Raw genomic sequence first — 9,598 nt, forward strand, 5'->3', positions numbered from 1 at the left:
ATTATTATAACCTTGACTAATATATAAGGGAAACCGAATACGCACAAGACAGTAACACTCACTTGAAGTTGTAAGGAAAGAGTATTATATCTTTGTTTTCATTTATTACCAACGATCGTAGCAAGTTGGCCTCGGTAGTTGCGGCATGAAATTTAACCTGAGTTGCATCTATGAGATATGTGTTAATGAACCCAATATCACCGACTTGTCTTTTCTTCAATTCGGCGATCTTCAATCTGCATAATATAGTGAGGATGATTATAAATACATGCAATGAAAGAGCTGAGCTATATAGAGAGACTTAATGACAGAAGTAGTACTACTTACAGACAGTAGCAGGTGACCGTTGTTTTATCGAGGGCCAATTGATTGAAAAACTGAAAGAACTCCTCAAATGGAACAGGCAATATTTCAATTCCAACGAGGTCATGCCCCTTTTTAACTTTCACATACAAAGTACTCCTCCCCCCAGAGTCTCTGCAGATTTTCAAGTACCAATCATGCAATCTTCGCATCATCGTTGATAGAGATCTTTCATCTTTGACGAGAGGCTTCCCGTACTCGTATCTTTGTATCTGCACCTCCATGAAATCATAATGTACATCGTCGGGCAGGTAATTGCCAAGATTGCTATAACCGGGCACCATCCTCGGATCATTAGCTACGTTGTCGCTTGGCACCTTGAGCGGGGGGCACGATTGCTTCGCTTGTTTGCCGAGCTGGGCAATTTGTTTCCCAGCTCATCGTTCTTTCAGCCTTTGATCACTGACAGTACTTCCCGACCGCTCCGCTTCGGCAAATTCCTTTCCAATAATGCGCTCATAGTTTCCTTTCGGCGGAGACTTGGGTGGTTTTGTCAGGGCAGCCAGAGTGCGCTTTGCTTTCACCGGATCTACCTTCTCCTCCGGAGGTGGTTGTTTCTTTGCTTTCACCCCTTCAAAGTAGTTCCTCACTTCTTCTCGTGCGATCTCGGCGTTCGCCTCCGGGGTCCTCTCGTATGGTAACTTCTCTGGAGTCTTCAGAGAAGGACCGAATCTGTATTTCCTCCCGCCTCTGGCTGTACTGCTAGACGCCGGCAGAGCAGACGGAGCGGTTGTCTTCTTTACTTGCTTACGAGGCGGAGGAGGACTACGATGCGCCAGAGCAACCGGAGCGGCGGCAGGTCTCTTCCGCCCTTGCTGGCGAGGCGAAGAAGGAGGAGGCTGGCTGCTTAGGCGTGTCCGCGCAGGCGGAGAAGGAGGCGGAGTGCCGCCACGCGCCGGAGAAGGAGCCGGTCGAGTGCCCTGATCGTCACTCGCTGGAGGAGGAGGCGGTGGAGGAGGCGGGGTGCCCTAACTCACCGGAGGAGGAGGCGGTGGAGGAGGCGGAGTGCCCTGACTTACCGGAGGAGGAGGAGGAGGCGGAGGCGTCCAGTTCGGAAGGTTGATGAGCTCCTTCGGCCATAGGCATGGAGTCTTCAGAGCAGACCCCAGCCTAGTCTCCCCTTCACCGGTAGGGTGGTCAAGCTGGAGGTCCTCAAATCCCTCCGTTATTTCATCCACCATCACCCTAGCATATCCTTCTGGAATCGGCCGTCAGTGAAAAGTTGCGCCGGGTTCAGTAGGATAAACAGAGCCAACAACCGCCTTGACCTTCAAATTCATCCATTGCGTTATAAGGTGGCAATTTTGAGACTCCATGATAGCATCCACGGGATAGCTGGCAAGAGCCGTCAAGGCATGCTCCGGCTGAAGCAGCTCGGTGGAAGCCACGCTGCTTCTCCGCTGAGATGGCGGGGGAAGCTTCGGCTATACGTTTGCTGCGATTTGCTTCTCGTTCCTCTATCGCTTGTACCCTTGCTTGCAGCGCCTGCATTTGGGTCTGCTGCAATTTTTTCCTCCTCTCCTGGGATTTGTAACGGCCTGCGTCCGGAAACCCAACCTTCCACGGAATGGAGCCTGGCGTGCCTCGTGTCCGTCCAGGGTGCTCAGGATTCCCGAGGGCCATTGTGAGCTCGTCGTTCTCTCTATCTGGAAAGAACGTCCCTTGCTGCGCTGCTTCGATATACTGCTTAAGCTTCCTGACTGGTATGTCCATTTGATCGTTCATCCAAATGCACTTCCCTGTTACAGGGTCCAAGTTTCCACCAGCCCCGAAGAACCAAGTCCGGCAACGGTCTGGCCAGTTAATTGTATCTGGTTCGATCCCTTTATCAACCAGATCATTCTCAGTCTTGGCCCACTTAGGCCGGGCTACGAGGTAGCCACCTGACCCCATGCGATGGTGATGCTTCTTCGTCGCAGCATTTTGCTTGTTTGTCACCAACATCTTCTTACTCTTTTCCGATGTCTTGTGGGCCACAAATGCAGGCCAGTGATCTCTGATCTTCTCATATCTGCCCTTGAATTCTGGTGTCTCTTTATTTTCGACAAACTTATTCAGCTCTTTCTTCCACCTCCTGAATAGTTCTGCCATCCTCTTAAGAGCAAAAGACTTGATTAATTGCTCTTTAACTGGCTTCTCTGGATCATCCTCTGGCGTCACCGGAGACGTCATCACGGTCTCCTTCTTGCACCGGCATTGGGTCACCGGAGCCGTCCTCACGGTCTCCTTCTTGCACCGGCATTAGGTCACCGGAGCCATCATAATCATAGCCAGCTGCTTCCAGACCATCGGTGTCGTTGAGAAACAACGAGACGACGACATCACTTCCTCGTGTGATTATGTCCCCCAACAACTCTTCTTGTACTTCGTCTCGGGCGGTGTCCATAGTTTCTACAAATATTGACAACATGGCAATTATTATTCAAACATGACAGATGGATATATTAGTGGCAAACGTAGAACTAATATTAATTAGTGGCCTCGACGCTGCTTCTCTAGGGTTTGGGGTGGCCTCGACGCTGCTTCTCTAGGGTTTGGGGTGGCCTCGACAACGCTTCAAGTATAAAAAAAGAAGAGGAAGAAGAAAAAAAAGAGGAGAAGAAAGAATAGAGGAGTTCTTCTTCTTTCTTCTCCTCTTTTTTTCTTCTTCTTCCTCTTTTTTTTATCGGGAACGAGGGTCGTCGAGGGTCACCGAGCGGTAGAGGAAACCCTAAATAGCAAATATCATGGGTGTGAGATACATGTGGCCGTCGGTGTCGGACACTACATCCACGTCCCACAAGTGGCGTGGGCTTCGACGCCCACGTCACTTGTGGGACGTGGATGTAGTGTCCGACACCGACGGCCACATGTATCTCACACCCACGATACTTGCTATTTAGGGTTTCCTCTACCGTTCGGTGACCCTGACCCTCGACGACCCTCGATGACCCTCTTCTCCTCTCTTTTTTCTTCTTCTTCTTCTTCTTCTCTTCTTCTCTTTTTTTCTTCTTCTTCCTCTTTATTTTATCGGAAACGAGGGTCGTCGAGGGTCAGGGTCGCCGAACGCTAGAGGAAACCCTAAATAGCAAGTGTCGTGGGTGTGAGATACATGTGGCCCTCGGTGTCGGACACTACATCCACGTCCCACAAGTGACGTGGGCGTCGAAGCCCGCGCCACTTGTGGGACGTGGATGTAGTGTCCAACACCGACGGTACATGTATCTCACACCGATGATACTTTCTATTTAGGGTTTCCTCTACCGCTCGGCGACCCTCGACGACCCTCGTTTCCGATAAAATAAAGAGGAAGAAGAAGAAGAAAAAAAGAGGAGAAGAAAGAATAGAGGAGAAACTCCTCTATTCTTTCTTCTCCTCTTTTTTTTCTTCTTCTCCTCTATTCTTTCTTCTCCTTTTTTTTTCTTCTTCCTCTTCTTTTTTATCCTCTTCTTCCTCTCATGTTCGACGAAAGTTTAGTCCCACATCGCTAGTTGAGAGGGGTGCGCAGTGGTTTATAAGCCCCACTGCCGCACCCCTCTCGAGCTTCTCTCCATTGCAGGCTTACGGGCCTAATTGTCACTGCTATGCCTGTGTGCCTACTGGGCCTCATGCGGGCCTGAATCCTAGCCCTTGGATGGGTTTCTAGTCGTATTCAGGCCGTGGGGGCCCAGTAGGTGGCATTTTTTTTGTTTTTTTGTTGCTTTATTTTATTTTCTTTTGTTTTTTGCTTTATTTTTTATTCTTTTTGGTTTTAGTTTTAGAAAAATTATAAACTTTCTGTTAGTGCCATTAGTTTTCAAACTTGAAAACACTTTTTTTGTTTTTTTGTTTTCTTTGTTGCTTTATTTATTTTATTTTGTTTCTAATTACAACAAAATACTTATTGTTGTTATTTTTTTCCAGTTTTTTTGTTTTGTTTTTTGCATTATTTATTTTCTTTTGTTTTTTGCTTTAATTTTTAATTCTATTTGCTTTTAGGTTAGCAAAATTATAAACTTTCTGTTAGTGCCATTAGTTTACAAATTTGAATAGTTAAAATTTGAATTCTTTGAAATTTGTGTGAATCAGAAGTTTGTGATTAACTTACTAAAAAAATGAGAATAGATGCGCTTATAGAGAAAATTCAACATAAATTCATACTAAATTTCTATGAATTTCAGAGAAATTCACTATGAATTTAGGTTAAACTTTTCTCTATTAGGGCATCTATTTTCACTTTGAGAGAAACTCAACAAGGCAGAGAGGGAAGGGCTTATAAACCGGCGTGAGCCCCCTTCGGTTGGCGAGGTGGGACTAAACTCTGTCCGCAACGAGGACCAACCCTTTAGTCCCGGTTTATGGCACAAACCGGGACTAATGGTCATGGGCCAGCAGCGAGGAGCAAAATTATAAACTTTCTGTTAGTACCATTAGTTTTAGAAAAATTATAAACTTTCTGTTAGTGCCATTAATTTTCAAATTTGAATAGTTAAAATTTGAATTCTTTGATATTTGTTTGAATCACAAGTTTGTGATTAACTTTACTTTTTCCAGTTTTTTTTGTTTTTTGCATTATTTATTTTCTTTTGTTTTTTGCATTTTTTAATTCTTTTTGCTTTTAGGTCAGAAAAATTATAAACTTTATGTTAGTGCCATCAGTTTTAGAAAAAATTATAAACTTTCTGTTAGTGCCATTAGTTTTCAAATTTGAATAGTTAAAATTTGAATAATGGTATTACGAGGGCCGAACCATAAGACATGAAAGCATTTCAAATAAACTCTGAAAAAGTTGAAAGTTGGCATGGTATCATAATTTCACCCACATAGCATGTGCATGTACAAAACGGACAATGGTAGCATGTTCGTGTGTTATAAAGTTGGCATGGTATCATCATAATAGTTGCGGGAGAAAGTCTTCACTTTTTCTTCTCTTGTGTCATTTGCTTATTGCGCCGTAACCATGAATAATCTTCATTGTTTATCAGGATGCTTGGGTCAGCCTTGACATTGAAGGGACGAATTTCATTAAACTTTTCATAATCTTCAGACATGTCTGTCTTGCCGTCCACTCCCAGGATGTCCCTTTTTCCTAAAAGAACTATGTGGCGCTTCGGCTCATCGTATGATGTATTCGCTTCCTTATCTTTTCTTTTTCTCGGTTTGGTAGACATGTCCTTCACATAGATAACCTATGCCACATCATTGGCTAGGACGAACGGTTCGTCAGTGTACCCAAGATTTTTTAGATCCACTGTTGTCATTCCGTACTGTGGGTCTACCTGTACCCCGCCGCCTGACAGATTGACCCATTTGCACTTAAACAAAGGGACCTTAAAATCAGGTCCGTAGTCAAGTTCCCATATGTCCACTATGTAACCATAATATGTGTCCTTTCCGCTCTCGGTTGCTGCATCAAAGCGGACACCGCTGTTTTGGTTGGTGCTCTTTTGATCTTGGGCGATCGTGTAAAATGTATTCCCATTTATCTCGTATCCTTTGTAAGTCAATACAGTCAAAGATGGTTCCCTGGACAAAAAGTACAACTCATCACAAACTGTGTTGTTCCCTCTGAGACGTGTTTCCAACCAACTGCTGAAAGTCCTGATGTGTTCACATGTAATCCAGTCGTCGCACTGCTCCGGGTGTTTGGAGCACAGACTATTCTTGTGTTCATCGACATACGGGGTCACCAAGGTAGAGTTCTGTAGAACTGTGTAGTGTGCTTGAGACCAAGAATATCCGTCCCTGCATATTATTGAGTCTCTTCCAAGAGTGCCTTTTCTAGTCAGTCTCCCCTCATACCGCAATTTAGGGAGACCTATCTTCTTAAGGCCAGGAATGAAGTCAACACAAAACCCGATAACATCCTCTGTTTGATGGCCCATGGAGATGCTTCCTTCTAGCCTAGCGCGGTTACGGACATATTTCTTTAGGACTCCCATGAACCTCTCACAGGGGAACATATTGTGTAGAAATACGGGCCCCAGGATGACAATCTCGTCGACTAGATAAACTAGGACGTGCATCATGATATTGAAGAAGGATGGTGGGAACACCAGCTCGAAACTGACAAGACATTGCGCCACATCACTCCTTAGCCTTGGTACGATTTCTGGATCGATCACCTTCTGAGAGATTGCATTGAGGAATGCACATAGCTTCACAATGGCTAATTGGACGTTTTCCGGTAGAAGCCCCCTCAATGCAACCAAAAGCAGTTGCGTCATAATCACGTGGCAGTCATGAGACTTTAGGTTCTGAAACTTTTTCTCTGGCATATTTATTATTCCTTTTATATTCGACGAGAAGCCAGTCGTGACCTTCATACAGAGCAGGCATTCAAAGAAGATTTCTTTCTCTTTTTTCGTAAGAGCGTGGCTGGCAGGACCTTTATACTGCTTCGGAGGCATGCTGTCTTTTTCGTGCAAACGTTGCAGGTCCTCCCGTGCCTCAGGTGTATCTTTTGTCTTCCCATACACGCCCAAGAAGCCTAGCAGGTTCACGCAAAGGTTCTTCGTCACGTGAATCACGTCGATTGAAGAGCGGACCTCTAGGTCTTTCCAGTAGGTTAGGTCCCAAAATATAGATTTCTTCTTCCACATGGGTGCGTGTCCCTCAGCGTCATTCGGAACAGCTAGTCCACCGGGGCCCTTTTCAAAGATTACGTAGTGTAAATCATTGACCATAGCAAGTACGTGATCACCGGTACGCATGGCGGGCTTCTTCCGGTGATCTGCCTCGCCTTTGAAATGCTTGCCTTTCTTTCGACATTGATGGTTGGTCGGAAGAAATCGACGATGGCACAGGTACACATTCTTCCTGCATTTGTCCAGGTATATATTTTCAGTGTCATCTAAACAGTGCGTGCATGCGTGGTATCCTTTGTTTGTCTGTCCTGAAAGGTTACTGAGAGCGGGCCAATCGTTGATGGTCACGAACAGCAACGCCTTAAGGTTAAATTCCTCCTATCTATGCCCATCCCATGTACGTACGTCGTTTCCATTCCACAGCTGTAAAAGTTCTTCAACTAATGGCCTTAGGTACACATCAATGTCGTTGCCGGGTTGCTTAGGGCCTTGGATGAGAACTGGCATCATAATGAACTTCCGCTTCATGCACATCCAAGGAGGAAGGTTATACATACATAGAGTCACGGGCCAGGTGTTGTGATTGCTGCTCTGCTTCCCGGAAGGATTAATTCCATCCGCACTTAAAGCAAACCATACATTTCATGGATCCTTTGCAAACTCATCCCATTACTTTCTCTCGATTTTTCTCCACTGCGACCCGTCAGCGGGTGCTCTCAACTTCCCATCTTTCTTTCGGTTCTCACTGTGCCATCGCATCAACTTGGCATGCTCTTCGTTTCTGAACAGACGTTTCAACCGTGGTATTATAGGAGCATACCACATCACCTTCGCAGGAACCCTCTTCCTGGGGGGCTCACCGTCAACATCACCAGGGTCATCTCGTCTGATCTTATACCGCAATGCACCGCATACTGGGCATGCGTTCAGATCCTTGTATGCACCGCGGTAGAGGATGCAATCATTAGGGCATGCATGTATCTTCCCCACCTCCAATCCTAGAGGGCATACGACCTTCTTTGCTGCGTATGTACTGTCGGGCAATTCGTTATCCTTTGGAAGCTTCTTCTTCAATATTTTCAGTAGCTTCTCAAATCCTTTGTCAGCCACAGCATTCTCTGCCTTCCACTGCAGCCATTCCAGTACGGTACCGAGCTTTGTGTTGCCATCTTCGCAATTGGGGTATAACCCTTCTTGTGATCCTCTAACATGCGATCGAACTTCAGCTTCTCCTTTTGACTTTTGCATTGCGTCCTTGCATGGACAATGACCCGGCGGAGATCATCATCATCGGGCACATCGTCTGGTTCCTCTTGATCTTCAGCAGCTTCACCCGTTGCAGCATCATTGGGCACATCGTCTGGTTCCTCTTGATCTTCACCAGCTCCCCCCGTTGCAGCATCATCGTATTCAGGGGGCACATAGTTGTCATCGTACTCTTCTTCTTCGTCGTCTTCCATCATAACCCCTATTTCTCCGTGCCTCGTCCAAACATTATAGTGTGGCATGAAACCCTTGTAAAGCAGGTGGGAGTGAAGGATTTTCCGGTTAGAGTAAGACCTCGTATTCCCACATTCAGTGCATGGACAACACATAAAACCATTCTGCTTGTTTGCCTCAGCCGCATCGAGAAACTCATGCACGCCCTTAATGTACTCGCTGGTGTGTCTGTCACCGTACATCCATTGCCGGTTCATCTGCGTGCATTATATATAATTAAGTGTCCAAATTAATACAAGTTCATCATCACATTAAAACCAAAGTGCATACATAGTTCTCATCTAACAACATATAGCTCTCCAGAGCATCTAATTAATTAAACCATACATTGAAACTATGTAAAACATTTCAATGCGAAAACAAATGTGATCATAATCGCAACCAAGATAATAATTGATCCAACGGCATAATGATACCATGTCTCGGTATGAATGGCATATTTTCTAATCTTTCTAATCTTCAAGCGCATTGCATCCATCTTGATCTTGTGATCATCGACGACATCCGCAACATGCAAATCCAATATCATCATCTCCTCCTCAATTTTTTTTTATTTTTTCCTTCAACAAATTGTTTTCTTCTTCAACTAAATTTAACCTCTCGACAATAGGGTCGGTTGGCATTTCCGATTCACATACATCCTACATAAATAAAATCTATGCCACGTTGGTCGGCATAATTTTCATAAACAATAAATGAACCAGTAGTTATAAAGATAATATATATACCACATCCGAATCATAGACAGGACGAGGGCCGACGGGGGCGGATACCAAAACCATCGCACTATATAAGATGCAATAATAAAAGTAAGAAAATAATACAAGTATCTATGTAAACATACAAGTAAGAATATTTTTCCTTTCAGAAAGAAGATAAGAACAAGAGGCTCACCACGGTGGTGCCGGCGATGAGCTCGGCGCGGGTGATCGACGGCGGTGAAGACGGGGACGGGGCGTGACGGACCGCTAAACCTAGACAAATATTATGGAAAATGGAGTTTGGAGGTTGAGCTTGGAGAGGAGAAAGTTTAAGTAGTGTGGCTCGGGCATTCCATCGAACACCTTGTGTGCATAGGAGGTGAGCTAGAGCACCACCAAGCCCTCTCCCCCTCGGCCAGAGAAAAACAGAGCACTGGGGTGCTCTGCTCGCGAGCGAGGGGTATATATAGGCACCTCATTGGTCCCGGT

Source organism: Triticum urartu, chromosome 7A, assembly GCF_056163025.1.
Source record: "Triticum urartu cultivar PI428250 chromosome 7A, HENAU_Tu73, whole genome shotgun sequence".
Classification (NCBI taxonomy): Eukaryota; Viridiplantae; Streptophyta; class Magnoliopsida; order Poales; family Poaceae; genus Triticum; species Triticum urartu.